A 17,098-nucleotide genomic window follows, 5' to 3' on the forward strand; every position below is an offset into this window, starting at 1 on the left:
AGCCACCCATAATACTGGATAAATGATGTTCTTTCCAGCACGTCTCAAGCACTTAGCGAATGGGAAATCCTTCTTTTTCACGTCCCCGGAGGAGGTCCACACATGGATGGAGGAAAACGTGCAGTCATCAGGAGGGCCTCGACCAGGAGGCACCTGGAGAGACAAGGACATCCCATCTCTGACTTCTTCTCTAGACTCCGCGGAGAGGGCGCGGCGACAGCGGGGCGGCTTTCGACCACCCAGGCGGAACAGGACTCGGAGCCTATCGGCCTCGCCGGACCTGGGATGAGGCAGATGGGTCTAGCTTGATGTGATGAGCGCAGTGCAAGTAACGTATAATGACTCTCCTGTGTATGGAACTGCTGAGACATTGTTATAATGGAGGGCAAAGTCCCAGGGGACACCCCCCAGGGGGGGGGGTTCCTAGCCTTTATTGAGCACAGTGATCCGAACTGTTTGTGTTAATTGGGGGGGGATAGTCCTACTATTTGTATCGTAAATGCATATTTTTTGTGTCGTCCCCCGGGATCGGAGATGGTGAGAGGGTTGATCTGATGGAGGTGAGGGCTGGGAGGGTCCCTCAGGTTGTCGAGCTGGTTGAACCATTCACCCCCTAGGTTTTCGTTGTGAGGGCTATAGGCGCTCTGCTTGTTGGGGTATGTCGGGCCATGTTGGCCGGCGCAGCAGGGTGGCAGGGAGGGGGGGGGAGTTCTAGGGATGGGGGGGTCGGTTGACAGTTTTTATTTTTGCATTTTTGTCGTTTTATTATGCATATGTTTTGGCTCCAACTGCCCTCAGGGTGGACAGGCAGGAGGTGGGGGATAGGGGTAATCACCCCTAATGGTGTATCAGATAGTTATCTATGATGCATACGTCACGGACACAACAAGTCAATATTTTGTCCTGGAATGTTAATGGGCTGCAGAACAAAATTAAGCGCACTATGGTGCTTCTATATCTTCGTAGACATGCCCCGGATATTGTCCTATTCCAGGAAACTCACCTGATTGGGAACCACTATAAGGCCCTTAACAGATTCGGCTACCCGCTGTGGGCTCATGCAGGTTTCACTACTGGATCCATAAGGGTGGGAATACTCATTAAAAATTTGTTCCCGCTGATACTTGGGAGACAATGGTTATACCCCATGGGGCGCTACCCGGCACTGTCTGTCCAGTGGGAAGGTCTGTTGCTTAACCTTTGTTCGCTCTACATTCCCCCAAAGTTGCATAGTACCACCCTCCCCGATTTTGGGAAACTACTCTTGGATCTGCCGTCTGAAATACTGGTCCTGGGGGGGACATGAATGAGGTCATAGCTAGGGATTTAGATAGGTCACGGGCTCTACCTGCTCGGGGGGATGGGTCCGCTAAGGGATTATGTGCATGCTATGGGCTTGGGGGAACTCTGGAGGGCGCACAATCCTCACACTCGACAGTACACATATATATCCGCAGCACACGGCTCAGGATCTAGGATTGACTACATATTTACGCAGGTGGGTCATATGGACCTCTTCAAGGGGGGACACCATAAAGCAAAAGGGATCTCCGATCACTCCCCGATAGAGATGCAATTGCGGGGTCCTGAACGAGAGTGGGCCAATCCCCCCCCGGCTTGATGCCTTTTTGTTTAAAGATCAGGAGTTTCAGGAGAAGTTTAGGGAGCGGGTAGATCAATGCTTTGAAGAAAATGTGGGTTCTGTTAGGTCTCATGGTATAGTGTGGGAGGCTTATAAGACAGTGACCAGGGGCTTTGTACAGGCGGAGGTTGGAAAACGTCGCAAGGTTAAGTATTCTCAAATTAAACAGTTAGAACTAGATCTCTCTGCCCTAGGGAGCGCCAGGGGGGCGACGCAGGAGCAGGAACAGGATCGGCGACATAGGTTACGGCTCATAGAAAAAGATCTGAAGGATGTACTGGCCAACCAGGCGAGATCACGCGCCTTGGCCATCCAGAGGCGCGTGTATGACTTAGGGGATAAGGCCAATAGGATGACAGCCTGGCTGGAGAAACGGGACAGGGAACGTAATTGGGTGCCGGGGATTCGATCGGCGGATGGTACGGTGAAGGACACGAGCATGGGTATAGCCGAGGAGTTTGCGCTCTATTATGAGGAAGTATATCGGCCCCACACTGCTCGGCGAGAGCACGAATGCAGGGACTTCCTGTCCCCCCTACAGATGTCCACCTTGGACCCTGCAGACATGGAAATCTTGGAGGCTGACATCACTGTCAAGGAGGTAGAAGACACCATGGGGGACTTACAGGCGGGGAAGGCGCCGGGTTCTAACGGATATCCGGCAGAGGCGTTTGGATGCATGTCAAGTAGAATAGCACCGCATCTGTTGTGCATGTTCACCGAGGCAAAACAGGTGGGGAAGCTTCCGAAGGATCTCTGGTCCGCAACAATAGTAGTGATTCATAAGGACGGCAAACCGCAAGACCTGTGCAGTTCATACAGACGGTTGTATGATTAAACAACTACCTCTATAATCACGAGTGCCTAAACCGCGAAGGCTAAACAACGACCAATTCCCAACCACTATGTTTTTAACCACGACTCACTGAACCACGAAATAAATTCTATTTACATTTAAACCGAATCTACTACTGGGTTAAAAACGATGATTCATTTAAACTTGTAAAAACATTAGTTAGTATGGTTTTTAGATATATCTTCCTGTCATTTTTTTAAATCCCAAGTTACAAAATAAATCTCGGTACAATACAGTAAATCAATTCTGGGCCTTTTCTCTTCCCTACGCTCTGGTCTATCTTCCTTGTGCATTGTTTGTGCTTGTAGAAACTGAGCTACAGTGTCCAGAATACAATTTCTATTGTCCTAAAAAAAAACCAGAACGTGCCGAAAAGCATCCAGCTGTGACCTGTGACGATATTAAGTGGACAGGGCAGTACCAGCAGCATCTGTGGCTGTGCCCAGTGTCTCACAATCTTAGGTGACAGCGGGCTGTGAGGGTGGGGGCTAGGGAAGCCAGACAGCAGCAGCTCTGTGGTTCTTCTGCAGCACCCCACAATATTACAAGGCGCAGACACTGTCAGCCGGGAGAGCCCACACACATGGCAATAATGAGTCCAAGGAATCTCAACCTATAGGGCTGAATGAGGCTGTAACACGGTCGTCTCTGAAGGTGGTAATTGATTTCGTGACTGGAATAGACAGTGAAATCCCTGCGCCCATTGTCCTTGCCCGTGGTCCTCCCGCCTTAAAACAATCCTACAGTGACTTCTACTGGCCATTTAAAACCAGGTAAATTAAAACTGACTGTAAATTAGTCGACATTTTATAAAAAATATCAATATATGTTTATTAAAAATAGTTTACATTTGAAGTGTAATTTAAATAAATGAAAAAATGTTTGTGTTTAAATTTGGAGTCGTTGTTAAGGTCACTCGTTGTTTAATGAAGTAGTTGTTAAGGAGGTCGTGGTTCAGTCCCAGGTCGTTGTTTATGAATCGTTGTTAAGCCCACTCGTTGTTTAGAAATCGTTGTTCAGGTCGTTTCCCCATACAGACTCATCTCCCTTCTTAACTATGAAACAAAAATCATCAGAAAGATCCTGGCCACCAGGTTGGGGGCGGTTGTTCAGTCGCTGATCCACCCGGATCAGTCGGGCTTTATGCCCCACAGAAGTACGCGGCTCAATCTGCGGCGCCTTTTTGGAGTATTACAGGCGGTATTTACTCTACTGTCTCTTCACGCCCACATGGCTTTCAATAGTATAGAATGGCAGAATATCTATGCCGTTTTGGAGAAATTTGGCTTTGGAGAGAACTTTCGAATGTGGATAAAGGTGTTATACACTGAGCCGCTTGTGAGGGTCCGAGTCAATGGGGCTCTGTCGAGGGAGTTCCACCTGTCCGAGGCACGCGACAAGTTTGCCCGCTCTCCCCGACCCTGTTTGCCATAGCCTTGGAGCCGTTGGTGTGCTGGGTACGCACAGGCTCCATGGTGTGGGGAATAGACCTGGGAGGGGGCTGGGAGGGGCGCATATCACTCTATGCTGACGATGTGTTACTATATGTGCAGCGTCCGACCAACTCCATTCAGAGACTGATGGTAATTTTGCGTACGTTCGGAGACTACTCCGGATACCGTATCAACTGGGATAAGTCCCTTGGCCACGTTCTGGCGGGGCCGCAACCGTGTCTAGCTGAGGACTGTAGGGGCCTAGTCTGGAGGGAGCTATTTAGGTATCTGGGTATCGGGGTGACTAAGTCAGAAACAGAGTTCCTGCGACTGAACGGGTTGGCCCAACTGGAACGGCTACATGGGGATGTGGAGCATTGGAAAACTCTCCTGCTATCCTTGATGGGGCGCGCTGTCTTATTTAAAATGATGGGCCTTCCTCGTCTGTTATATGTTTTGCAAAGCACGCCCTTCCGTGTCCCAGAACAAATTTTTAGGATGGTCGAGTCGGAACAGCACTCTCTACTATGGAGTGGGAGATGTCCGAGAATAGCTCTCAAGAAATTACAGCTGGGGCCTTATGAGGGGGGACTGGCAGTTACGGATATCCGTCTTTATTACTGGGCGACGCAGTTGATTAACATCAATGGGTGGGTGTTTGCACCGCAGGAGGAGCCGGCATACAGGGTGGACCGCATGGCCTTCGGTAGTGGTACGTACTTAGCAGCTCTCTATACGAGGGGCAGGCGTGGCCTGACTTTGCAACCCCAAATGGCAGCGGTGGTAGGGGTATGGAAGCGGGCGACGAAATTGCTAAGCTGGGAGGCGAAACTCAAGGCGCAGACCCCACTGTGGCGTGGGAATTTCCTCCCAGAGGTTGCGAAATTACAAGATCTTCGTACATGGAGCCTCATCGGTATCGATGTGTTAGGGGATATCTGGAAAAGGGGGGGTATGATGGGGTTTGATACCTTACAGGAGGAATTTCAAATGGGGAGGGGGGAGTTTTTACATGACCAACAGCTTAGACATGCCCTGCACAGACATTTGAGTCAGGGGGAACAAATACCAGAATACGCCCCGTTGGAGGACAGGTTGTTGATTGACCCCATGATCGATAAAGCTATTTCCCTCACATATAAGAAGCTCATTAATATCCTGGCAGACCCACTGGGACCTCTGCGGGAAAAGTGGGAGTCGGATATTGGATTGTTAGAGGATGACGACTGGGGGGAGGCCTTGCAGTATCCCCGGGAGGTGGCAATACGCGCCAGGTTTAGGCTGGTCCAGTTGCGCATTCTACATCGTTCATATACCCCATGCATGGTACAATATAGGATAGGATATGTTGCTTCACAGTTCTGCATAGGGGGTGTGGGGAGGAGGGTACCTTCTTCCACATCTTATGGGATTGTGCTAGAGTCTGGGCTTACTGGTTCAGGCTCACAGGCATTATGTCAGAAGTGGTGGGTGCAGAAGTCCCACTGGAACCCAGATGGCATGTCCTGGGTGTGACGGGCGACGTCACCTGGCCGAAATGGGACAAATTGTGGCTGGCTCTGGCAAGTATGGTAGCCAAGAGGAACATAGCTAGGTTGTGGGGGAGTGACCTCCTACCAACGGTGGAAGAATGGGAGCGGGACCTGGACTGGTGCCAACGGGCTGAGAAAGTAATCTGTCAAAGCTGAGGTTGCCCCAAGAAGTGGGAGAAAATGTGGTCAGCATGGAGACGGTATAGAGGGGAAATGCTGGATACTCCATCTGTTAATGCTCCTGACTAATGTATGCTGGTCCCCATCTAGTGAATGCACTGCTTCTGATGATTTCATGGGTTGCCCTGCCTCCTCTGGTCCAAAGGATTCTGATCGCTGGCAAGGATGGACGCACCATAGCCCTGGAGGGATAGGGGGGAGTGAGCCATTAAAGATGCTCGGAGGTTGGCCCGTTTTACTTTGGTGGCTTCTGGGGTGGATACGCTACAAGATTGCTGCCCTTCCGGGACCGTGATCTTTATATTGTCAACAATGATTGTATGATTGTCTTTATTTGTAAATCCCAACGAACTTCCGATGCCATCTGATGTGCGATTGTATGGAGCTTGTTATTACAATAAAAAAAAATGAAAAAATATAAGGATGTGTATTACTATGTTCTTTGATTGAGGCTCCAGGGACTAATTTCATTTAGAAACAGATGATGGTAAACAATCCTCCTCTGTAACTGACCCAAATGAACAAAATCAAGCAAGAGGGTACGAGACCTACATGACTTTGGAACCATCTTTCTAAAGTTAAATCTGAACACAATCCAGTTTAGACCCATTGACTCCATTCTTCATGGGTACAACATATTAACCTTATTATTAACCTAATTAAAATGTGAGGACATTCTGTCATTTATTAAATCAATCCAATGGATGTGTTTCCGTCCTCCTGGGGTTTCAAACTCCAAGATTACAAGTGGAGCTCTTGAACTCCAAGGGGAAGGACAGCGGGATTAATTTGAAGAATCCTGGTTTGTGGCAGCTGATTAAATAGGTGATTTTTTATTTTAGCTTAAACTTTGTGCTTTTTTATCAGAGGCATGTTTTCACCCTTTGGAGTCCTTTCTGACTTTAAAAGACTTCAAGATCAGAGAAGGGCATACATTTACCTACCTTTGAGGAACAGATGAAAGGTATTTAAGGAATTAGCTGCTATTAAACCGACCTTGCATTTTTGCAGAATCTCATCTACAGCTGTGAACACCTTGTATGCCCAGCAAAGTTAAATCTGAATTCTGTTATGGAAGGTGCAAAACAAAGTATGCCTTAACATGCAAACTGAGCTATTAAAGTGCTAGCTTTTCGGTCCAGCCAGTTCCGTACACCTTTGCAAATTCTGCAGCCCCCTCAGCCTTATGAGAGTCTAAAGGGATTTCCAGCAGCTGAAAGAAACATTTTGCAGACGTTTCTATATTCTCCCACTGTTGAAGAGTGTAAACTATCATTACTGAACCTTTGCCTCATTGCTAACCAATGATAAAAAGAGCAGGACCAATCCCTTTTTTAAGGTTACAGTAAAAACAGCAGATTGTGCTGAAGCATCTCATACCAACGGATGTGTTTGAGCTTTTTGTATTTGTTGCAGAATGATTTCAATATAGACTATTCTGAGCGAGGTCTGGACCAAGTAATCAAGAATTGCCTATTAAAAATAATCCCTGCAGAGAAAGGATTTACCAGAGAAGATGGAGCTATTCTTGAGGAAGCAGGTTTAGAATGCAGAAGAATGTTCTGTATCTAGACTGCTTACAACATTGGTGCATATAGTTGTTGAGTCCAGTGCTGAAGTTTCCCCTGAATGTCAGAGCCAGTGGAGGCTCTATTCTTGGCCTCCTCCTGCTTATTTGGGATGGAATCAGAACATGGCTCGACAAATCTGCAGAATAGATCAAGTCTTGGCAAGGATTCGGCCTAGAAGAATCAAGAATGAGAAAGGGTTCTGACGTAAGGGGCATTGTTTAAAGAGACGGCAAAAGATAAAAACGAACTTATGACTTTCTTCGTTATATCCTTGGCCTCATAGATTGTTTAATCATGCAGCATTTCTTCTCCTACCCAAGACACTGAAGTTGTAGGAAATGTCTTAGGAAGAGGAGCAGGAGGGGCTAATTTCACTGAAGTGCAAGCATTTAGCCTAGAAACCTTAACAAATGCTTTGAAAATAGGTGGAAGTGATCCAAAATGAGAAAGGGAGGGAAAGAAGAAATAGGGAAACAGGCTGCAATGTGGTAACAACCTTGACATCAGTATCTATCAGCGTCAGGTTTCCACCTTTTTTTAAACATATTTTTTTTTGCATTTCAATTCAGCATTTGTCAGATATATCAGCTCTCAACATTACACGATGCACAATTTGAAGCTCAACATGGTCGCGCATTAACAGCTTATTAAACTTGCAATTAGCATCTTAGAATCATATATCATTTGGTGCGAGGAAGGGATCACCTAGGGGAAATAATCCAGATTATAACATTCAATACTTAACTACTTATTAACAATTGCTCTGTGTTTTGGGCGGCGGCGGAAGATATAAGTCAGTCAGGGGGAGAGGAAAGGGTCCCGGAGGGAGGGATGAGAGTGTCAGGCACGACAGGGAGGGAAGGGAAAAAAGTGGGGCATTGGGCATGACAGGGTCGCGGGGTAACATGCAGGGTATTCAGGCGGTCATGTGGTACCAGATCTTATATTGTGTTACTATTCATACCAGTGTGTGTTGTATTCCTGACATCTGCTTAGGCGGTCAGTTCCTGTTCTCTGTCTAAGTGTGGACTGTTGTCGCCTTCCTCAGTTCCACTAATGGACCCACTACGAGACCCACCCCCCCCCCCCGGGTTTTCCCAGTTTGCAAGAACTTCTCACCAGGGTTCCTCCATAGTGTGTTGTCTCAGTCCACATGCGTCTTACCTAGCTAATGTCCTACCCTCTGCATCTGCCCAGTGAGTCACAGCTCTTTTCTAGTCTCCGACTGTGGGACCGCCACTGGATTTCCAGGTTAGAGCTATTGTTCTTTTAGCTAGGACTAGCCAGGTCTTTAAACTTTGTGCTTATTTTGCATTTGATTGGTCAGGGGAATAGTCCCAGCAGGTGTGACCGGATAGAGTGTTCAAGTGCACGCCCTGTTGTAGCACCTATCAATTGTAGGGCTTCCGACCAGAATCTGTTTATTTTGTCACTTTCCCAAGTCATGTGGATGAAATACTTGTAGTTGTAGCCGCATCTCTGACAGTTACAAATATCACCTCCATAGGCAGAACAGAGCCTGTGGGGGGTCATATATGTCACGTGGGTATAATTAAACTGTCTATATTTAACGAGAGACCCGTTTATGGTCTGACGAAATTTTAGCCCACTCCGGGTCTGAAATCTCCTTGTGTAATATAATTTCCCATTATTACTGAGGTTTTGTAATGGGGGATGGAACATTTCAGATAAGGAGTTATAAAACCATTTTACCTGGAGTCTATCTCCTCCTAGAGTGAGAATGGCCTGCAATACCACATGAGTTGTGGGTTCTTCTCGTCCGTTGTTCCACAGCCCTTTAAACGTTCGAATCAGAGTCTCGTACTGCAGGAATTGTCCTGCCTGGAGTCTGAAGCTCTCAACCAAGTCTTCCAGCGGGCGAGGGTAGCTTGCTGATAGCAATCCCCCACAGACTCCAAACCCACCTCCGTCCAAGCTGATGATTGGTCAGAGGTAAATATCGTACTAGGGTTGCCATATGGTAGGCCTATCAGGGGCTGTGCTCGGGCGTACAGAGGCGATTCTACTTTTTTGGCCACGCAGCGTTTTCAACACTGCAGGGCGGTGGTTTGTAGCACAGATCGGTGGGGGATAATCAGACATGGGTCTAACATTCTAGCTATCAATAGTGTGGTACGGTCGCCAGAGTTTGTCAAGTCCGTCCCCTCTGGACCTAGGCCCAATAGCCATTGTGCCAGCCATTGTAGTATGGCAGCTAGGAAGTAAAGCTCGAAGTTTGGTACCCCCAGACCTCCATCTGTCATAGGACGGGGCAACACTGCTAAGGACATCCTCCGACGCCCCCTTTCCCATATAAGTTCTCGCAGCTGGGAATCTATTTGTTTACACCATCCAGCGCATACCACCTTTCGGAGGTTAGGAAAGAAATATAAAAGGCGTGGCAGCATGAACATCTTTGGCAGGGATACTTGGCCATTATCAGGAGGCGTAGGGTGCACCAGAAGGGTACACAAGTTTGAAGGGCTCCAAACGCTCTTCTTGGTTCACCTCTCTCAAATCCTCCAAGGAGTGGAAGATGTGTAGCCCTAGGTATCTGAAGGAGGAGGGGGCCCAGTTGAGGTCCAGTGGCCGTGGAAGGTTCGGAAAAGTGGGGAACAAATAAGTCATGTTTATATTAACCTTTGGGCCGGACACTTGTTCAAATCTGCTCAAGATTACAAGCGTCACTTCAGAACCTCGCACCGCATCATTAAGATAGATCAGGAGATCAGCTGCATAAAGTGAGATGATATGTACTCTTCCCCCAACCGTGAGGCCCACTCTTTCACCTCCCTGTCCAAACAACGCTGCAAAGGGTTCTATCGCCAGAGCAAATAAAAGGGGTGACAGTGGGCACTCCTGTTGGGTACCACGGAAGATTCAATATTGTGTGGATACCATCTTGCCTGTCTTAACTCTGGCCTTGAGGTGTTCATATAGTATTTTGACCCACTTCACCCACTTGACCCCCAATCCCATGTGTTGCATAATTTCTAGCAGGAAATCCCACTGTATAGCGTCAAAAGCCTCCTTGAGGTCTATTGACAGATGTGATGACTCTGGTATAAGTTTACCCCGGGATGGTAGAGCACCCTGTACAGCCTATGAAGGTTGAACGATGTATTCTGGGTGGGGATAAAACCATCCTGATCCGAATGGATGAGTGTCGACATGTGTGGTAATAGGTGGAGCGCTAGTACTCTGCTAAGGATTCATAAGTCCAAATTAAGCATGGAGAGTGGTCGGAATTCTGTGATGTAGGCTCCCTGGGTGGTCTTCTTAGAGAGTGGGATCACTAGGGCATCCCTTGTGGACGCAGGAAGCTGCCCAAATCTTAGTGATTCTGCACACAGAGTCCCTAGGTGGGGAGCCAGTTTCTAAGTGTATGCAGGGTAAAATTCAGCGGGAGACCATCTAGGCCCATGATCTTGCCTGTGGCCATACTCTTAATGGCTGCCAGGATTTCCTGAATTTCCAGTAGTTTAAGAGGGAGCAATGTAAGAAAGATTTGTTGTTCCTCCTGGGGCACTTGGTGGGGCCTTGTATACAAGGAGTCATAATAGTCTCTAAACAGGGTGTTAATGGCCTTCGGGTCATGAACAGGATGATTTGTGCTTTTGCAAATATGCGTGATTGGAGAGCCATGTGTCTCTGGTCTAATCAACCAGGCCAGTAAGCGCCCAGGTCTGCCATCTTCCTCCTGCACTCTAGTGAAGTACCCCCTGTAGTCGTGGCACCTCAGTCTTTCGTGGGCCTGATGATAGACTACTCTGGTATTATTTAATAGTTCCCATTTAGTGGTGTCGGGGCCTTGCATATTGTCTAGGTAATTTGTCTTCCAGGGTTCTTTGTTCTTTTTTTTTTTTTTAAACCTTTATTGTACCTTTATATAATTACACAGCCATTCGCCTAGAACCCAAAGGGCCGGCCGCTAACAATTGAGCATTGAGTGTCGTGCAGGAGGATAGGTCCATACTTGATCACTTTGCTAAAGAGTGAAGGTCCATCACACGGCAATGTAAAAGGTACAAAACTGACGTCATGTTGCTAATCAGTAATGGTTTTGGTTTTCTGTGTTTTATAAAAATAACAAAAAAGAACAATGAGGAAATCACATTGCGGTCATCCATAAGTAATCAGTGCTGTATAGCTGTATTAAAATTCTACCCAACAGTATGCGTTACTATTTATTTTCACGGATTCAAACCCACTGTGACGGGCAGCAACGCCCGTGTACCTATGTGTTACTGTATAACAATCCCAAGCCTGTCTATCCATACTGCCAACTCCTCGGGACCCGGACCCCTTCCCACTCACAATATCCTCTCCCCTCTGAACCCTTCTCTTATCCCCTCAGCCTACCTCTCCCTCTTCATCAGATTCCAAAGGGTCATCCTCTGGCAGAGGATCACAAATTTCACCTCGGTATACATTCCATGGGGTCCATATCTTGTTCCACTTCCCCGGGCATGCACGACTCAAGTATACCGCCCTCTCTGTCACCATTATCTTATCCATATTCATGCACCACTGCGACTTCGTCGGTAGTTCTGCCGCCCCCCCAGCGCTGAGCGATATCCCTCTTGGCCACTATCATGCCTAACGTAACCCAAAGTTGGCCACATCTGGACAGGTCATTCGGTCCCCACACATTTAAGAGACATTGCCGCGGTTCTGGAAGCAGAGAGGTCTCCAGAGTCTGTGACACAGTGCGCATTATTTGTCTCCAATAGTCTGGGATACGTGGGCAATCCCAGATTGTATGGAAGAAGGACCCCTCTTCCCCACAGCCACGGAGACAGTAAGGATGTTGTATTCTATGGATGCTATGTAGTAGTGTCCTTGTGTAATATACTCTGTGTAGGACCTTAAGCTGTACAAGTCTCAGCCTGGCTGAGATGCCTACCTCTTTTGGGGACGCTAGTGCCTCATTCCATTCGTGTTCGTCCAGGACGTCCACTTCCCCTTCCCATCGTTCTTTCAATGATGTCAGCGGGTCAGGTAAATTATTGAGGAGCTTGCGGTATGTCAAGGATGTCGCGCGTTCAATCATGAAGTCAGTGAGGAGACGATCCTCCAGCGGGGATGACTCTGGTAAATCCGCCCCGGAGGGGATGGCCGTGAGTAGGGAATGGCGTATCTGGACATAGCGGTATGAGGTTTCTTTGTTCTTGATGTAGTTCCTGCTAAGCCCCAATTGACTGTCACAGGCAGAACCCCCTCATCACTACTTTAAACGCCTCCCACTCAACCAGTGTTGTGAATGCTGTATGCGCATTTGTGGAAAAGTAAGTGTCAATGGTCGTGCCAGGGATTCCCAGAAATAGGGACCTTCCAACATCAACGGGTTGAGCCGCCACAGTGGGATCAGGGGGCGTTTCACCAGTGGTTGGAAGGACAATAATAATGGACTAAAGTCTGAGAAGGTACGATCAGGGTATTACGTGTGTGTGTGTGATAGAGTGCCCTAGACCAGGAGAACGCAGGAAGGCATCTATCCTAGTATGTAACAGATGCATGGATGAGTAGTATGAATAGTCTTCGTTATACTGATGTTGTGTTGTATCCTCCATACATCGTCCAACCCCCCAGTGTCCTATCCAGGCCTTCAGTGCTGCCATAGTACGGTGAGCCTGGACTCCCAGCAGTAGGGGGTGCGACCAATCTAACGTGCTGTCAGCTACGCAGTTGAAATCCCCTCCTAACATCATGTCTACCCCTGCCATATGAGCCGAGATGCCTTGGAGAAAGAGACCCTGTTCCTGGTTTACTCCTTTTTTTAAACCTTTATTGTACCTTTATATAATTACACAGCCATTCGCCTACAACCCAAAGGGCCGGCCGCTAACAATTGAGCATTGAGTGTCGTGCAGGAGGATAGGTCGATATGAGCCGAGATGCCTTGGAGAAAGAGACCCTGTTCCTGGTTAGGGGCGTGTGCGGTACCCAATGTGATCTCATGCCTAAGCAGCCTTCCTCTCACAAATACATATCTACCCTCCTTGTCAACCAAGGTATTAAGGGGTTCGAAGGGTATTCAGGCAATTATCCAAATTGACACTACCCATGCAAATGCAGAGAATTTGGTTGCATAGATCTGCCCCCTCCAACGTCTATGCAATTTCTCCACTTCAGACTGTATAAGAGGTGTCTCTTGCAGGAGGGCGAACTGTACCTCCCTCCTTCGTAGATATCTATGTATGTTATGTCATTTGGATACCGACTGTCAGCAGTCAGGCCTCTCTCCCTTCCCTTTTCTGTCAAACTATAAGACTACCAGTCCCAGAATGCCTTGTGAGGGCTCACAGCTGGTATGCTTTCCCAGACTGCTCTAGTGGCGATCAGCTGACCTGTTTCAGCATATAGACGGTCAGCTCAGTACATCAGGTGCTTGGCTTCTCTTCCTGTATTGGACCACGCCCCTTTTCCTGTTTACTCGAGTGCTTGCTGGAGACTTCTGTGCTGTTCCTGCTTCGAGTCATTCTCCTCCCTGGAATAGTCCTTTGGCTTCCCAGCGCTACCATTGCCTACCTTCTTTCCCAATTAATCTTTTGGATTAGCAGACTTTTTATTGCGCTGTCTTTTTCTGACTCTCTGCTCACGTTCTGCATTTTTGCTCACTTACCGCATAACGCGGTTAATTTTCGAACGTGAGGGTGTTTCCCTGATTCCGCTTCCTTTCGCCTCGGACGCGAGGCGTGTGTTGCCTTTTCCCTGTGTTGGCGTGAGTCGCGTCGTTCTGAAGTTTTGGTATTATTCTGTTTTCTGCACTTTCAAATTTTTGCTTTTTAGCGCGGAGTAATACGGAAACGTTACTGAGGCTAAGGTAATTTTTTTATTTATTTATGCATGCATTTATTTTTACTGGAGAGTCAATTGAGTATGATGATTGTGTCGGATAACTCTGACCTTTAAAAAATTTTTTTGGGGTGAAAGAATTAAGAAATCCTACTAATCTTGATTCCTGCTATTTATAAGGGATTTTTTAGAAAGCATTCTAATCCTCGGAAGACTATACTCTTCATACCGGATTTCAGGAAGTCCTTTTGTTGAATTATTTCCTTTTTTTTTTTAGAGAGACATTCACCATTTACAACTCTGCCAATAAACCTACCACACTCCTTCTTTGAAGAGACTTTATCAACTCCATTCTGCTAAGGTGTCTGCCACATGGAAAAAGTGTCCTAATACAAGGTGTTAGTGATAAAGTACTACATTGTCAAGAAGTCTGTATTTAAGCCCTTCACTGCCAGATGCCGGTAAGTCTGGGTTAGCATACAAGGTGAATTAACATTAATGCTGCATAATAATTTACCTCCGATTAATCTTCTTTCTTCTATTTCTCTCGCCCAGCTGCAGGATTGCCCGCCCTCAACTAATCTCCCCTGAAAGACGCCCAGGTGGTCCTTCCGTGTCTCTCCACTCCTTGGGGGTATCAGTCTATCCTCAGTTTGTCTCAGTGGTCTGAGGTGGCTATACCCGACTACAGTCAAGAGACTACATCTTCGCTCCTGTGGATTTTGGTTCAGCATGTCTTGACGTTCGGGACAGATCTACAGAATCCGACACCGACCCCATCCCTTTGATATTCCACGTCAGGAATTTCAGCGTGCAAGGTACAGATGACATGTACAGTAGATCAGTCTCTATCCCGACCCCCATCCCTGCCCCCCCTCAGGCCCCCAAAATCAAATTAGCACCGCCCCTGCAGTAGAGCAGAACAATACAAACTAAAACAAACGGCCAACAAAGCCAAACTCCCTTTTCCCAGAACAGTCTGGCAATGGCCAGCCGCCCAAACCGTGAATGCCACATCGAACTTTCACAGGAGACCCAAATTAAGTTTGGGTGTAGCCTTCAAGATGGATATGCACGAGTCATGGAGCTCAAGCTGGTCCACGCCGACAAATACAGAAGTGGTGTCCAGTTTGGCATCTCCCAGTACCAGCAGAGTGGCCCACCCCACTTCTCAGCATAATCTTGTGTCAAGCACTTTACTTAGAGGTAATCAGCCAACTTAGAGGTGATGGTCGGTAACTGGAAACTATCTGCCCTGGGGGGATCTGAGTCAGAATCTCTTGTGCCTTTCACTGAAGGGGACCCCCTGTTCGATTAAGAGTCTCTAGGCTTTATAATTTTGGCCACTGCCTGAAGCGCTGCCACCCTTTCTTTTTCAGTTAGGGACGAGGTTGGTTTCTTAGAGGTCTTCGTTTGGACCGCCTCCTGGCCCGTTTCCCAATGTTGTTCTCAAGCCGAGAAAGCCCTCCCTTTAGTTATAGATTCCCAGCCCGGTAGGTTTCGATCCATTCCCAGGCTGCCCAAGGATCATCACAAAAATGGGTCTTTTCATCTAGTTGTATGCAGAGCCTGGCCGAGAAGCGCAAGGAGTACTGCAGGCCCGCTTCCGGAGTGCTCTCTTAACTTCGACAAACGATGCCCTACATCGTTGCACCTCAGGTGTGTAGTCAGGAAAAATGGATACCTGTATGTTATTGACCATAAATGGGCTATCTATTCTTGCTTTCTGCAGGAGGGTGTCTCCATCTCTGAAGTGCAAGAGTCTTGTCACCACTGGGCGTGAAGGCCGGCCGGGCGAAAGCTGGTGGGCGGGGACTCGGTGGTGTCTTTCAAGACTGTAGATGGTGGACAGGCCCTTCAGGGCTACCACCTCGCTGAGCCATGTTTCAAGAAAGGTTACCATATCCTTGCCCTCTATTCCTTCAGGCACTTAAGTCACTCGGAAATTATTCCTCCTGTTCTGGCCTTCAGCGTCCTCTGCACTGAATTCCAAGGTGCAGACTCGTTCAGAAAGTTCCTTAACTTGATATGCCAGCGATTGGTGCGTGGAGTGAAGGTCAGCGATGGATGTTTCAACAACTTCCACTCTCTCCGCTAATTTATGATGTTCCATGCAAAATAATCCCAGCCCCACTGACACTGTACTTATATCTTGGTGAAGGGTAGAGTTGGTGTCTGCTATAGCTGCTAATATCTTAGTTAACTGTTTTGCACTGGGTCTCCTGCTGTTGATTGGGGTGACAGCCCCTAGTTCCACCAGAGCTCCAGTCATTTTTTGCTCTAGCTTTCCCCATCGCTGCGATGTGCGGGAAACTGGGGGCACCCTTTCTCACAGTTGGATCGCACAGCCAGATGGCTCGAACAGACAAGGCCCTAATCCGGCTCGGGCCTCTAGAGGACCTTAAGCAAGGCTGCCCAGTGCAGGGATCCTGTAGGGTCTGCTTGCTGCAGGTCTGTGTGTAGGGTACCAGGGTGGTTGCAGGATCAGGAGGGCAGGTTTATGTTTGGGCAAAGCGGGTATCACTTTCTGTGTTCCTCCCGGGTGTGAGGAGTAGTACCTCACATGCCTATCCCAGATATCCGGCAGACAGGTAAAGTCCGAAGGCACTGATTTCCAATGGCAGTGAGCATCAGGCCAAGAGTCAAAAGGGAGCCCCACTGCCACCCCCCCTCCCCCCAGTCCAGAGAGTGTCCCACACCACCACCATGCTCCGATGTGTGCCCCGAGTTGTGGCTGCACAGCTGTCCCATACAGGACAAGACTCACTGGGCTTCAGCAAGTACAATCTACCACCAGGCGCTTCAGCCCACCGGAGCGGACTCCACCGTCCATGATACCGGAGCAAGCCTCCCAGGTGCGATGCATGCAGGGGAGAGGTGGGGTGGTGGACCCTCTCTTTCTGGTTTTGCAGCCCCCACTCCAACCTATCAAATCAACAAGAGTGCAGGGGGACTCTGCTTTTCTCAGCACACGTAGCTCATATCCGGGGCCTCCCGCCATCTGCCAGCTGCTCCTCACCAGCCCTCATTTGGTCCAGGGTGTTTGCAGGCACTGCCAGAGTGCAGTCTAGCAGCCACCAGGGGGC

The 17,098-nt window shown here is 48.1% G+C and overlaps 1 protein-coding gene across 1 annotated transcript in view; it reads right to left on the bottom strand.

Moving 5' to 3' along the window:
- IFT140 (intraflagellar transport 140) overlaps positions 1–17,098 on the bottom strand; it is a 1,373,663-nt gene that overhangs the window by 813,353 nt on the left and 543,212 nt on the right. The window lies entirely within an intron of this gene.

Source organism: Lissotriton vulgaris, chromosome 10 (genome assembly GCF_964263255.1).
Source record: "Lissotriton vulgaris chromosome 10, aLisVul1.2, whole genome shotgun sequence".
In the NCBI taxonomy this organism is placed as follows: domain Eukaryota; kingdom Metazoa; phylum Chordata; class Amphibia; order Caudata; family Salamandridae; genus Lissotriton; species Lissotriton vulgaris.